Source organism: Thamnophis sirtalis, unplaced genomic scaffold (assembly GCF_051295495.1).
Source record: "Thamnophis sirtalis isolate CommonGarterSnake01/CBP01778 unplaced genomic scaffold, rThaSir2_p1.2 scaffold_2, whole genome shotgun sequence".
In the NCBI taxonomy this organism is placed as follows: Eukaryota; Metazoa; Chordata; class Lepidosauria; order Squamata; family Natricidae; genus Thamnophis; species Thamnophis sirtalis.
Genome location: NW_028261382.1, coordinates 133,384,128 through 133,398,746, shown reverse-complemented (window position 1 = coordinate 133,398,746; position 14,619 = coordinate 133,384,128). Strand labels below are relative to the sequence as shown.

Here is a 14,619-nt window from a genome sequence, read left to right as displayed (position 1 = left end):
AACAGATATTGCAAGCAGATTTCAATATTCTATTGTTAGTGGGCACTTGCATTTCCGAATAAAATCAGTTTCTGCTTTACCAGAAATCCTTATATTTTACATGTTAATTTACATGTAAGTCTCCTGTGTTCAATGAGATCATATTCTTAAGCAAATCTGCATGGGATTTAGAATTTTATTGTGGAAAAATATAGAAGGGCGGGAATAGAAGCTGAATTTTTAAAAAAGCTAACATTCAGGGATATTCCCAAGCATTAAGAAACACTACAGTTGTTCCAGCATTACTGGAAGTACATTGTGAATTGGAAAGTTGGAGTTATATAGAAAATATTTGTTCTCTCTGTTTTGAAAGATATTTTTTCATGTTACTATATGGTTCAGGGCAGTGGTGGGATTCAAAAATTTTACTACTGGTTCTGTGGGCGTGGCTTGGTGGGCATGGCTTGGCTTGGTGGGTGTGGCAGGGGAAGGATACTGTAAAATCTCCATTCCATCCCACTCCAGGGGAAGGTTACTGCAAAATCTCCATTTCCACCTGATCAGCTGGGACGTGGGAGTCAGAGAATAGATGGGCGGAGCCAGCCAGAGGTGGTATTTACCGGTTCTCCGAACTACTCAAAATTTCTGCTACCGGTTCTCCAGAACTGGTCAAAACCTGCTGAATACTGCTTCTGGTTCAGAGAAAAAACAGAGGACACCCCTGGAAAAAACTGTTCTGTAGGAAAGCAAAGAACAATTAAGGCAAATTGAATAGGATTCTATATATAGCAAAGATGTACAATCATTCTTAGCACTTTCTTCTTTTTCGAGCTGGTGATGTTCTGATGTTCCCAGGTACATTTAGAAAAGCTTTACATCTTATTAAATTATCACTCAGAAATGGCTGGTTACTATACAGACCTCAGAATTTACTGGTAGTATCTATGTAAGTAAATTCTGAGATTTTCAACAATGAAAGTCAGGGATAGTTTGGACACACATTTCCACAAGTAGTAAACATTTAAAGACTATTAGTCTACCTATCTGACAAAGGCAATTGAGGACTATGCTTAATTAAGGTAGGCATGCAGATTATGATTTGAGGTTACTTTTCTGTATCAGTTTTAGCACTTTATCCTTCCAAGCAGCCATTATTTTCCAATTGCTCTTTGAAGGTTTGATTTTAATTGCTTATATCAAATATGATGTATGGTAGAACAAAATATGTGGCAGAGACAGTTTTTTAAAAGTTTATATGCCCATATTACAATAATTGAAACAGAAAAAATAGCAATGCTATGAACAATTCAGTTTACCAAATAACAAATTATTAAGCTACAAACATGGTGTGTATTCTTCATTTCAACTATTCTGATTTAATGCATTCCAGATGCATTGGTGTAATACCCCGAAACTTTCAAGTCAGCATAATTATGTTGTTCAAGAAGAAAGATGCCAAGATGAAGAAGACTTCTGGAATAACAGAGGTCATATTGAACTCAATGGGGCTTATTTCAGAGAAAACATAGTTTGTGAGGTCCTGTCAGTCTGCAATGTAATTTCTGGTCAATGTGTACAGTAGTGCTGAAACTAAAGTGCTTATTCATCTCAGTAGTTGATTAGCCAAACTCTCTGGCTATTTATAATAAATGAATTGTGTATGTTCATAAGATATAGCCATTACCATTCATCAGTGTTTCAACATTTCAGATATGTAAATTAGATTTGAAAGCTACCATCAGTCAACTCAGCTCTTAATCACAGGAACACTTTTCCACCTAGGGTTAGGACTAGGGTTAGGGTTAGGGTTAATCCTAACCTACCATCTCAAATTAAACAAATTCGAGTACTGTGCTCAACTAAATGTTGAAACTCATTGACTTCTGGATTTCAAATATCCTGTTGGGGGCAAATGTGATTTTTAAAAAAAGGTTAAAAAATCAATTGGAACCTTCTTATTATGTGATTTTCCTTGACACAGAATTGACAAAATATTTCTAATTTATTGTTCCAAATAGAGAACCATTCTTGGATCTCCTTGTGCAAATTAACAATAATGCCCACTTGATGAAAAACATTGATCCCACACAGCCTTAATGAACTATTTGATGCTGTTGAAGTGCAAAGGAATATTATTGAAAGTTAATTCAGAAGTCCATTCAAATAATATCTACATATTTGCGTACAGTCCTTATACTATAATATCTTTGCTTCGTGTCTACTGTAAAACTTTGGAAACAATGTTGAAAGGAAGGGCATTGAGCAGATCTGTTTCAGCTTTCAGCATAGATGCTTTCCTGAAACATTTGTCACTTGCACTTTATAGTGCACAGATTTTATGGCTCAAGGCAGAGACTCTCAATATGTTTGAAGTTGTAACAGAATGTGCTCTGTCAACTGCACTATAGCAAGTTCATCAGACAAGATGCTGCTTTTGGAGTAAACACTTAACTAGCTATTTGATATTTTCATGTCCTGTCCTAACATTTTAGAGAACTATTATACTGAGTTTACATCACTTCATGAAGAATGAAAGGATGAAATCAGCCTATATTTTAAGCACAGAAATAGTTGAGTTAGGATTTAGGCTGAGCGATATTCAAACCCCTTTGCTATCTCATGCACAAGAACTGACATAAAGGAAGGCAGCATACATTTTTGACAATGATAGTCCATTTGGGGATTGAAATTCTAGATAACCATTGGAGGACAGGAAAAGAGATACAGAAAACCTTTAACTCTTTGCTGCCATCTAGGTCATATATTTGGGGGAAAGTAAACAAAATGGGGGCAAAGACAGAAGGACATCTTCTTAACCACCAGATATTTGCAGCCATCATTCTATTTCTTTCCCAAACTCCACATGGGAATACTACTTTGTAATAATATAGAATTTCTAGGAGAAAAATAAAACATTTTCTTCAGAGAAGTGTCCAGGGAATTCTAAAATATCATTGCACTGTGTTTGCTCCTAGATTGAGCCTAAGTAAAAGCAATTGCTATCAACCAGTATGTTCTCTTTGCCAGTGAGATGAAGCCAGCAGGAAAACTAAAAACGACAAAGGAATTTGTTTTTCTCAATCGTTTTGCCTGTTTGCATATATCTCAATTTCAACTTAACAGCTTTCAAATGAGAACTTATACCACTTCTAAAGATGGTCTTGCTTCAGAAGAAATGAATAAGTGCACAGAAATGAAAAAGAATAAAGAGTTATTGGAGCGTTAAGCATGAACATAGTATATAAGGGAATGGCATTGTTCTGCCTCGGGCATTGTAGGCTTGCTCAAGGCATGCAGTTAACTCCACGCTTAGGAATCTCTTTCAGTTCAAGTTTATTATCAGGCATTCTTAATAGCAAACCTTACAGTTCAGTGTTAAGATACTTCTGACTTTCTATGATCTGTCCCATCACGTGGTGTAAAAAGATGATGAGTTTACTCCCATGCTGAGTGGAGATACACACTACTATTCCGGTTCACAAAGGCATTCAAACTGACCAGCTATAAACTTTGCACGTGGGCAAATGTCCCAGTGGCCAATCAGAAACATAGATGTGATCATATGTTATGGAACTACATTTCCCATAAGGCAGTCTCTGCCTATATTTCCCATGAGGTAGTTTCTTAAAGGAGACAGTTCTTAATTCCTACACTAGCTATATACTGCTGGGGCAGCACAGGGATCAAGGCAAGGTTTTTCATAATGTGACAAATGATGTCTCCTCCTGCTATCCAGGCAAACAAAATATAAGTAGAAGAGATTGATTTGAATACTGCACATCGGATGCATTGGTGCAGAAAGAAAAAAAGTGCTGTGACCCTTTAATACAGTCTCTCATGTTGTGGTGACCCCCAACCATAAAATTGGTGTCTCGGTTCCTAAACCATCGAAAATATGTGTTTTCTGATGGTCTTATGTGACCCCTGTGAAAGGATCGTTCGACCCCCAAAGAGGTCCCGACCCACAGGTTGAGAACCACTGAAGTAGTGAATCCAGAAGGATATGAAATGTAAAAAATACACAAAGAAGCTTCTGATAGATTTTATTGCTTTCCATGAGTGCCCACTTTAAGCTTACAGTATGAATAAGAGGGTCAGGAGCAGGGGTTAAATTCAGCAGATTCTGACAGGTTCTGCAGAACCAGTAACAGAAATTTTGAGTAGTTTGGAGAACTGGCAATTACCACCTCTGGCTGGCCCCAGATTGGGGTGAGAATGGAGATTTTGCAATATCCTTCCCCTGCCATACCCACCAAGCCACAGCCACAGAACCGGTAGTAAAAAATGTTGAATTTCACCACTGGTCAGGAGGTGCTGATATGTTTTTCCACAGGTTTAGAATATAGAAATAAAATAGCACTTAGTTTTATATTCCACTTCACAATGCTTTACAACCCTTTAAGTGTTTTACAGAGTCAGCATATTGATCCCAACAATCTGGCTCCTCATTTTACCAATCTCGGAAGGCTGGAAGACTGAGTCAACTTTGAGTGGTTGAGAATTGAACTGCTGACTGTCAGCAGAATTAACCTGCCTTACTGCTTTCTAACCACTGTGTCATCATGGCTCATTGCCCATTCTAAAACTTTGTTAATTTATTCTTTCTTATGTGGATTGGTCTATTTCTACTAAATAATAAAGATATTTTGCATATCAAAATGTCTTTGTGCAAACATCACAAAAACACAATTTGTGTTATTTCTGCAATGGTAATATGACACCATCAAGTTTTATTCAGATGTCTATGTTTATAAGCAATCCTAACTATTTGCACTATTTGCATACACTAATCTCATAGAAATCATGTTCTGCAGTGCATAAAAAACAATATATACAAATTAATGGCATTAAAAAAATTAAACATAGCTAAAACTAGTTTATAATAAAAATAAAATGAAATATGGCTCCATGTAGATTAAAACGCTATCTAACTCCATTTTTAACATTTACAAAAACAGGGATGGTATATGGTTTACTTAAGCATTGATTGCTACATCAGCCATAATGGGTTGAGTTGACAAATAGCATAGCTTACAAACCACGGTGCCTTGATTCACATAATATACCAATCTAAAATCAAATAACCTACATTCTATCTTAAATGTGATCTATGAATTTGGAAGGGTATTTTTTTTTACTTGATCAACAAAATGATCATTTCTAATAATGTATTTGGGGCTTGTTGTTTTTCAAATTTTCTGCTATCATTGTGTAAATGTTTGGATTTTGCAGTTCAGACATCCTGATCTTGATGTTAATGAACAGATGTTTTCTTGCAGGTAGTTTTCATTTATAGAAAACTTTTTGTATTATTTTCTTATTTTAAGAAATATACATATTTTGTTTGCCCTTGGAGAAGTTCATCCCATGTTTCTCTGAAATCCACATACTGCATCCTGGTTCATACATTCATCTGAAAGCCAAATATTTAATATAATTTTGTTGCAAAAGGAAATCAACAAAATTTTCCATTCCTAGGTAGCTGTATGGCTTAATTGCAGAGAATATTAGAAGCTGAACTCAGGCAGTGTCCATGGTATTATGGATTACGCTCTGGTGTTTTCTCTTTGCCAGACAGAGCTGATTGTCCCCATTATTCCGATCAACTCTTCATATAAAACGTAATAACTGTAGCTAAATGATACCCTCAGAGGCTGCTTCTTCATAAGTACTTTTTAAAAGTACTTATTAAAAATATACATACTGTTGGTACTTAGAATTGCATTTATTGGGAAGAAACAAGTCTCTAATATGTAATGGTGTGTGGGAATGATCTTGGAAAACGTAGCAAAGATATTCTGCCTAGGGAACAATCTGATAAGAGGGAAGGTAGCCCACAAATGAATAGTGGTTAGAGCTAGCGGCTCAGGAGGGACCCACCCGGAGGAGAGAGGAGCCAACGTTGCGACAATACAACGTGCAGTCTCGACAGTCCTATACCGTCATTGACACTTTTGCCACTGGATGGTCCAATTGGACCTAAACCATCCCGTAGAGACGGTGAACAGGAAGACAAAGCCTTGCTGGTCTCAGGGACATCGCACCCTGATTGACCCAAGGGAAGCGCTTCAAGCCGGCGGCAAACAGGCAGCCCTAGGCTGACGAAGTCAGAGATGACTGGTGAGGGTTTTTTTTCTATTCTGAGAAAGATTGCCCAAAGAAACTTTTTTTAAAAGATAAATTCGTCCTTTAAGTAAAAGAATAAAGTGGTGAATTTAATTTTTATTGGACTGCCTTGGAAAGTTTTTGTTTTTTTTATTGTAATGATATTTTGTGGATTCAAGTGACTGTAATGTTTCCTGTCTCTCATCTTAAAGTGAACGGATTGATTTTTTTTCCTCTATTCTTTGTCACCTTATTTTTTGGCTTGAACTAAAACCTTCTTTTTTATTTTAACAATTCTTCCTACCATTTGTTATTAAATTCCATTAAAGACAATTAAAGATCTTTGTTTTCCATAAGCTTGAGACAAGTATGAAAAAGTGGAACCTGCCACTCGGAAGTCAGAGTCTGGAGGATTTTTTAAAACAATGTATCTTTTGTTCTTTCTTCTTTGATCTCACTGACTTTGTAACTGAAGGGTTTGCAACTTGCTTACAAAATCTGATAAAGAGCCAAGGGCACGAATTGTTTTTGCAGGTGCTTTTGGAAAATATTTTGGCAAGGGAAGGAAAAGGAAAGAAAAAGATAGAACCCTTCTTCTTTGAAGAGTACAAAACAACTTGTGCTTAAGTCAACTTTATATATATACATACATACATACATACATACATACATACATACATACATACATACATATATATACACACACACAAACACACACACATACATACACACACATACATACATACACACACATACACACACAAACATACATATACACATACACAAAAGAGGCTTGGAAGGCTAGAGTGGCAGTGGCTATCAGATTCGTTTTTTCTTTTTCTCTCCTCATTTTTTTGGGAAAAATGGATCAATATGCAAATGAGGAAACCTTAAAATTTTGAAATATCCTGGCTGGAATTCAAAATATATTGGAAGGATTTGGGAGATTTGAGAAAAGTTGAATAGACTATTTTTCTCACAGCAAAAGATGATGGGGTTGGAGCCCCAAAAATTAAAGAAGAGAATGAAAATAAAGACAATAGATGAACTTATTAATGGAGCAAACATGGGTGAAAGTGGAAAGAAGGGAAGATGGAAAAATGAATTTGACAATTTGGAGCTTTATCCCAGATTTCAAGATAAAGGAGAAAAAAAGGTGATAATGATGGAGTTAAGAAGAGAAACCTTTTCAGAAATAAGTCTGACAACCAAAGACAAGCTAATTTCAATAACAATTCAAGGGCAATGAGATTATCTGAGAGATCTTTCAAGCAATAAAGTGCGTAGAGAAGTTTATAAAAACTTTATAAAGGAGTTAAAAAGAGAATTGACACAACTGACAAGAGAGATAAGACTGTTTTGCCACTAAAAAGATACAGGTTGATAATGAAAGTTGATGATAAAAAGTTAGTTAATTTTTGGTGATTAATAAGTAGGAATTTTAGTATTTTGTAGATTGTTTTAGATTGTTATTAAATGTTTATTCGTTAACATATAATTAACTATGATAACAATAATGAAACAATAACCTTAACTAGTAAAAGTAACTTGGATATATATATTGTAAATTGGGACTGGGGAAAAGACCTATAAATTTTATTAATAAATTTTTGTTTAGATCTTGTTATAAAGGTGTAATTTCTTTTGGGTCTGATGAGAGGAGATGTGATATAAATAGTAAATAATTTTTAGCTAACTACAACAATAACAAGGAAATGTTAATAGTTAATGTTTAATGATATATACATGTGTTGTATTGGTAAAAGCAAATTGGATACAAGCTTTAAATAGTGAGTTGGGGGAAAGGTGGAGAATGCTTACATACCTTATTAATTGATTTCTTTTTCAGAATATGTTATAAAGGTGTAATGTTATTGGAGGTTTATTGAAATTGCGAATGAATGCCAGTAGGTGGTTGTGTCTTTAAATACAAATGATTTCAGATAAAATCACGTTTAAATAATTGTAGTTAAATGAGAATTGTGGTACATTGATAGTAAAATACATAAAGATTTTTGATTTAAAATGTACAATTCAATATGAATGAAGTATAAGTAATGATTGTGGAAGAAATGCACAAAATGTATTTGTAACTAATCGACACACTTTCTACAAGATGTAATGAAGGATGATTTTTTTGTGTGTTTTTGTTCAATTAAAACAATAAAAAAACTTCCCCCCCCCCTCAAAAAAAAGGAGGGACCCACCCTAACTTATCGTGCTGCAATAGTAATGGCGAGAGAATTGTGAAAAAAGGAACTGAACTTAGGCTGAGAATACAGAATACAGAATGACAGAGTTGAAAGGGCCCTTGGAGGTATTCTAGTCCAACCCTCTGCTCAGGCAAGAAATCCTATACCATTTCAGGCAAATGTTTGTCCAATCTTCTAAAAACTTCCAGTATTGGAGCATTCACAAATTTTGGAGGAAACTTGGTCCATCGATTAATTGTTTTAACTGTCAGGAAATTTCTCCTTAGTTCTAGGTTGCTTCTCTCCTTGATTAGTTTCCATTCATTGTTTCTTGTCCTGCCTTCAGGTGTTTTGAAGAATATGTTGACTCCCTCTTCTTTGTGGCAACCTCTTAGATATTGGAACACTGCTATCATGCCTCCCCTTCTTTTCATTAAACTAGACATATCCAATTCCAGCAACCATTCTTTATATGTTTTATCCTTCAATCTCAACATCTTTTTTTACATTGTGCCGACGAATAGAATAGAATAGAACAGAACAGAACAGAACAGAGTTGGAAGGAACTTTGGAGATCTTCTAGTCCAACTCACTGCTTAGGCAGAAAACCCTATACCATTTCAGACAAATGGTTATCCAATCTCTTCTTAAAAACCTTCATTGTTGGAGCATTCACAACTTTTGGAAGCAACTTGGTCTACTGATTAGTTGTTCTAACTGTGAGAAAATTTCTCCTTGAGAAATTCTAGGTTCCTTCTCTCCTTGATTAGTTTCCACCCATTGATTATTGTCCTGCCTCAAGTGCTTTGGCAAATAGGTTGATTTCCTTTTCTTTGTGGCAACCCCTGAGATATTAGAAGACTGCTATATTAGGCAGAATGAGTTTTCAAATTTGTTAGGGTCAATAGCCTGGCTATTGAGCCGAGGTGGCGCAGTGGTTAGGGTGCAGTACTGCAGGCCACTTCAGCTGACTGCTAGTTGCAGTTCGGCGGTTCAAATCTCACCAGCTCAAGGTTGACTCAGCCTTCCATCCTTCCGAGGTGGGTGAAATGAGGACCCAGACTGTGGGGGCGATATGCTGACTTTGTAAACCGCTTAGAGAGGGCTGAAAGCCCTATGAAGCGGTATATAAGTCTAACTGCCATTGCCATTGCCATTAGCTGCAAATATCTGTACATATAAATCTCCTGATTGCAATAGTTTGCATACTGTGTAATTTTAAACCCTAATTAAGAGTTACAATATAAGTAGAAATGCGACTCTTCAAAGCACTAGATTCATGTGCTTCCCTTCTTTTTCTTGTTCCACACAACCAGGAGGAACAGAAAAGACAGAATTCGGTTTTTGGTTTAGCAAAATTAATTGCTATATGAAGGCCAAATATTATAGTTCAAAATAAATTCTTCTCCATAAGAATATATAAATTTTGACCTACAGTATATAATATATACCATTATATTCACTTGTGATGACATTCCAGAATTGGGGAATATAAAGGTCAAATCAAGTTTATAAGTCAAAGAGATTTTACTTGGGCTTCTCTCTCCTTGCAGAAGGAATATTAAAATATAAATTGCACTTCATCTAGCAATCCCAATGTTATCATAGGATAGAAAGGACTGGGAGGTATAGTGTAACCACATCTAGAATCGTTGGCCCAAAGCTGATGTGGCTGGGAGAGCAGTCAAAGGAATTGAGTGCCTAATTATAGACTTCTTTGCAGGTGCCAGAGTCCTGGTAATGACAGGGCAACCTGGTATGTCCAAGCAGAAAGTCAAACTTGAGAGACCAGGCAGGCACAAGAGAAGAGTATATGAAAATAAATGGGATGGCTTCACAGTAGGCAAAACAAATTTTCCCAACATTTGAGGATCTATCCTGCGCACAGGCATAGCTTTGCACAGGACCATAATCTCTGTTGGTACCATTGCAATAGATTTCATATATGATATATGTTAGAAGGCTATCTTTATTAGAAAAAAACCATTGATATGCCAACACTTATCTAATTTAAATCTTTTTTAAATCATTATAGGTTCAATTATATTTTCAATTTACTAAAAACAAAGATAAATTATTTAAAATACATATTTATTGTTGTTGCTTTTCTTTGAAAAATGACTTCATTTGGGGGTTTCTGCCAAAGCCTTTGACTTCCTGCCCTGAAATTCTTTCCTGCACACCAGGATTAACAATCAGTAACTGAGTATCTAATGTTTACACAGTGTGGTTAAATATATTGATTGTAAAGTGCTTTTAAATTTTGCAGCTGTGTAATAAAATTATGAAAATAGGAATCACAACTCAACTTTGGATTTGAGTCTCCTGAGATTTTTTTTTTTTTTTGCCTTTTTACTTATACTGTAAATGATATTATGCAATATATTATTGTATCTTAACTTTATCAGGACTTGCTTATGGTCATTCATGCTCTAGTTACCTTCCATTTGAATTACTACAATAAACTTTACATAAGGCTGTCTTTGAACCCCGCTAGGAAACTTCAACACCTTTGTTACTGAGCTGTAGAGGCTTCCAATTTCTTTGTAGGTGCAAATCTAATTGCTGGTCATCATCTTTAAAGTCCTACATAGCACAAGGTCAGGTTATCTACAGGACCACCTTTTTCTAAGGACATTTACCAGTCATATCAGGTCAGATAGGGTGGGCAAATTCCTAACCCCTTCCCCTATTCTTCTTATAGAAAGCTAAGAAGAGTGCATTTTCATGACAACCCTTGCCCTATGGAATGTTCTTGCCCTCTGAACATTCATTAGACAGGCTTCCACCAGAAGTGGTATTCAGCAGGCTCTGACCAGTTCTGGAGAACTGGTAGTGGAAATTTTGAGTAGTTCGGAGAACCGATAAATACCACCTCTGACTAGCCCTGCCCCCGTATATTCTCTGCCTGCCGAGTCTCAGCTGATCAGGAAGAAATGGGGATTTTGCAGCAACCTTCCCCTGGAATTGGGAGGGAATGGATATTTTACAGTATCCTTCTCCTGTGACGCCCACCAAGCCACACCATACCCGCCATGCCACGGCCACAGAACTGGTAGTAAAAAAATTGAATTCCACCACTGGCTTCTACCCTCTTAGCCTTCCATAAAGCTTTGAAGACCTGGATCTTTCCCCAACCCTATGGTAAGATTGGAAAGCAGAGTTGGTGCCAGGGTTTGTTGTGTGTGTTGTTTTTAATGTTTTAATATTCTAATCTTTTTGGTTTTACAGTTTTAATATGATTTTTTATGGTATTTTAACTCTTGACTGGGAGCTGCCTGGAGTTGGTGGACTATATAAATATTTTTTTATAAATTATAAACTTTTTCTTAAAAGAGAAGGCTAGATAATATTCTGTTTAGTGTTCTATGAGTGGAAATCTGAAGGCAGCTTTTCTTTTGAGGTAATAATACTTAAATAAAATCTCAAGACATTGGACTTCACCAGACATTCCCCTTTATAATACTAGTCATTAAATGGAATGGACGAAAACAGAAGCAAGGCAAGGGCACACCTGATCAGGTCTTCTTTTAGGGCACGTCAGTCCCAGTAGCCTAGAATTATCATGCTATCAAAGTTTACAGTACAGTATTTAGAAAGGTGGGCAATGCTGCGGTGCATAGATGTACATTACATGACAGTTTAGAAGCCTTCATAGTCATCTCATAGATTACATGGTTCACTTGTTTACTTATCTATTTCATAAGATACTTTAGTCATTTATTGAGGGGTAATCCATGAGTGACAGGCAGCATATTCTCAAATTTCAATTGTCTTTTGGCTTAGGCCTGCTTAGTGACTCAGTCAATCCTGCTGAGACTTTTGAATGGGTGTGTAGTGCTTTTGATGGAACTCCAGAAGGGCGCAAAGAGATTTAAAAGGGTGTTCCATTCAGAATAGAGCTTTGAAATGGCATATTCATTTGAATGAAGACTACTTAGCTAATTACAAAGGTCGCTTTGTAAAAAATGGATTGGCCTTATCTGTGTTTTTAGAAGGCAGCTGGTTCAATTGAAAAGGTTGGGGGGGTTGATACATATAGGAGAAACAGACCATTTTGAAAGCTTCTCTGCTTTAGCATTAAGGAAATAGTATGGGAACGCAGATTACATTGCAGCAATAACAGCTGCATTGGAAAAGGTGGAAAAAGAAATTGGAATAGTAGGAAGAAAGAGAAAACGGATGGCATAGAGATAGATAAGCAAGAGAAAGAAGAGAGAAAAGGGGGCAGTTGAGCTTAGTTCCACCCACTGCTTGGCTCCCAATAGACTTTTCTTATGCTTTATCAGTGATTTGTTATTTCAAAAAAAGGGCCCAGTCCTGCCTTTGCATTCAGCTTTTGAGGTAAAGGACCGGTTTATATTCTGTTTCATTTTCCTCACAAGAGTTCTTTGTGGTTAAAATCTGTGCAGTGCAAGGAAATCAAATTCTATTTTTGAGGCTTTTTTTCCCAGCTTTGCATCTAACTACATAGATTTAAATAGAGCTGTATTGATGTTCACAAATTGATCCAACCAGACAGCTCAGTTGCTTAGCCTTTAAAGGACATCAGTGGGAGACACCACTAAGGATAGTATAAGCAAAGAGGGAGTTGTCTTTTCAAAATCTGACTTTGTTTTCATGACTCTGGAATACTATTACTTCTGGAATATCTTTTTTTAAATCAAATATTAATATACTCGTATATATTTGTTTATTTCTTGGCTCAAACCATTGTAATTTTCCAGTTCAAAGCATTTAAAAAATGCTATGATAGGTTCATTAATACAACCAAGGATGTCAGTGGATGAAGGGTCAAAAAAATCATGATGGAAGTTGTACCCATGTGAAATCCCGCCTTTTTCTTATGTGTGTTGAAGCCACAATGTGCAATCCTAACTAACATTTTTATTATTTTTATACACATTCAAAACCGTAAGGACACCTCAAATTCAGTTTTTTATGAGTTTAATTAGTTGGAATTGCATAATTATAGAAATATTTATTACCTAGGATGTTTAGTAAGGAGTAGCTGTTTGGAACAACCAACCAAGGTTCAGAGCTTTTATTCAGTTTGGCTCAAGCAACATTGATGTATATGCATTGCATACATTATTTCATGCATTTCATGTTTTTGTTGTAGTAGAGCCACGTCTTCATGAATAAGTATAATATAGGAAAGCACTTCTTTTTATTTGTTTTAGATAATATTACATCTTAATATAAGAGACGCAGTGGTTCAGTGGTAAGACGCTGAGCTTGTCGAACAGAAAGATTGGCGGTTCGAATCCCTAGTGCCACATAACAAAGTGAGCTCCTGTTACTTGTCTCAGCTTCTGCCAACCTAGCAGAAAGGTTGAAAGCATGCAAACATGCAAGTAGAAAAAAAGGAATCACCTTTGGTGGGAAGGTAACAGTGTTCCATGTGCCTTCGGTGTTTAGTCATGCTGGCCACATGACCATGGAGACATCTTTGGACAGCGCTGGCTCTTCGGTTTTGAAACGGAGATAAGCATTTAGAGTCAGGAACGACTAGCAGATATGTGCGAGGGGAACATTTACCTTTACATCTTAATATTACAGTACATTGTATATGTTCTAATGCACAGAGGATGGGCCAATGAGGAAAAAAGTGCCAATAATAGAGGTGGTCCCCAATTCCCCAATGACTGCTCAAAGTTACAACAGCACTAAAAAAATGACATTCAACCAGTCCTCACACTTACAACCAATGCAGCATCCTGATGGCCACATGATCAAAATTCAGATGCTTTGCAATAAACATGTTCTTACAGTGGTTGCAGCATCCTAGAGACATGTAATTCATCATTTATGGTCTTCCCAGCCAGCTACTGACAAAAGTCAAATGGGGAAGCTGGAGTCACTTAATAATTTTTGATTCATTTAGTAACCATGGCAAAAAGGATCCTACAAGTGGATGTGACTCACTTAACAACCACCTTGCTTAGCAACAAAATTCTGGTCCCAATTATGGTTGTAAGTCAATTACTACCTGCATATCAGATTATATATCAATCTTCTAATGGTTAAGGCACCAGGCTGGTTACTGTGAGTCCCAGGCTCATTTTCTCTGATTCCCTTATCTTGGTACAAAGTCATCTGCTTTTCTTGCACTACCACATGCATCATGCAACCATTGAGTCCACTGTCAGATCTTCTGCCATAGACTGACCCTTTGAACAAAGCTGCTTGCCTGCTGCTTTGAAGTCAGGACTTTAAGAGTACTAGAAATAATTGTTAGCATGAATATCAGAGGTGGTATTTGGCAGATTCTGACCAGTTCTGGAGAACCAATAGCGGAAATTTTGAGTAGTTTGGAGAACCGACAAATACCACCTCTGAC

At 36.5% G+C, this 14,619-nt stretch overlaps 1 protein-coding gene across 1 annotated transcript in view; it reads left to right on the top strand.

Annotated features, from left to right (window-relative positions):
• The window catches only part of KCNB2 (potassium voltage-gated channel subfamily B member 2), a 147,740-nt gene that overhangs the window by 122,110 nt on the left and 11,011 nt on the right, over positions 1-14,619 (top strand). The gene's annotated exons all lie outside the window — the stretch shown is intronic.